Genomic DNA, 1,066 nt, shown 5'->3' on the forward strand with positions numbered 1-1,066 from the left:
AGCACCTTTGTTGTAGCTCTCTTAGGGAGGGTGAAGTGGGAGCCAGGGGGCAACGATCCCCCGCTCCTCCGAGGGGATCCCAGCAGTTACTCAGCTGGAGCCTGGGGACCTCAGCTGGGTTCTCACTTTCAGATGCTCCAGCAGCTCCATGGCAGTGCACTCCCACAGGTCTGCTGGGACATACTCCGGTCGGGAGGCATCTCCTGGGGGCTGCCTGAAGCTTGGTCACCCAAAGAGCTCTCAGGTTTAGGAAATAGGGTGGTTTATACTGGCCTGGGAGCTTCCTTCCTTCTGACAGAAGGTAATTCAAATCCTCCTCTCGTGCTGGATGCCTTGGCCTGGGTTGAGGGCTGGTTTTGTGACTCCTGGAGCAGTGTGAGGTGTTCTTGTGCTTCTGAGAGGTGAAGCCAGCCAATGGACCGACCTGTTGTGTGAATGAGGCTGCTGCAGGGACCCAGTTTTGCTGAAGGCAGCAGCGTGCATCATCGTACCTAGGTTTGTTCCAACTGTTTCATGTTTCTGGAGTTAATTTGGAGAATTATCCTTTTTCCGTGGTTGGAATTTGGCTTTTTGAAAGGAGCCGTGGTTTAATCCTTCCCATCATTTTGATAAGCCTTTTAGTTCTTTTATACATATTGACAGGCTGGAACTGCTTTGGACACTGGACAACCTGATGTGTGTTTCTGTCTGGTGTGATGTGGGGCATTTCAGATGAGATTCTTGCAGTGTCATCTCCGACACACTGGAGCAGCTCAGGCTCAGGAATGTCTTTACTATTAGAATCCAGTGACAGTGCAAAATGAAGTTACAGTGTGAAGAGTCTTTACTGCTATAGTGCAATAAAGGGAATGATGCTGCGAGGGCTGGAGCAGCTCTGCTCTGGAGCCAGGCTGAGAGAGCTGGGCTGGGGCAGCTGGAGAAGAGAAGGCTCCTGAAGGGGACACCTTAGAGCAGCTCCAGGGCCTAAAGGGGCTCCAGGAGACCTGGAGAGGGGCTTGGGACAAGGGATGTAGGGACAGGACAAGGGGAATGGCTTTAAACCGCCCGAGGGGGGACCGACACAAGC

The 1,066-nt window shown here is 52.8% G+C and overlaps 1 protein-coding gene across 1 annotated transcript in view; it reads left to right on the plus strand.

Moving 5' to 3' along the window:
- Positions 1 to 1,066, plus strand: part of BAHD1 (bromo adjacent homology domain containing 1) — a 12,708-nt gene that overhangs the window by 4,232 nt on the left and 7,410 nt on the right. The window lies entirely within an intron of this gene.

Source organism: Nestor notabilis, unplaced genomic scaffold, assembly GCF_000696875.1.
Source record: "Nestor notabilis isolate BGI_N333 unplaced genomic scaffold, ASM69687v1 scaffold15904, whole genome shotgun sequence".
Classification (NCBI taxonomy): Eukaryota; Metazoa; Chordata; class Aves; order Psittaciformes; family Psittacidae; genus Nestor; species Nestor notabilis.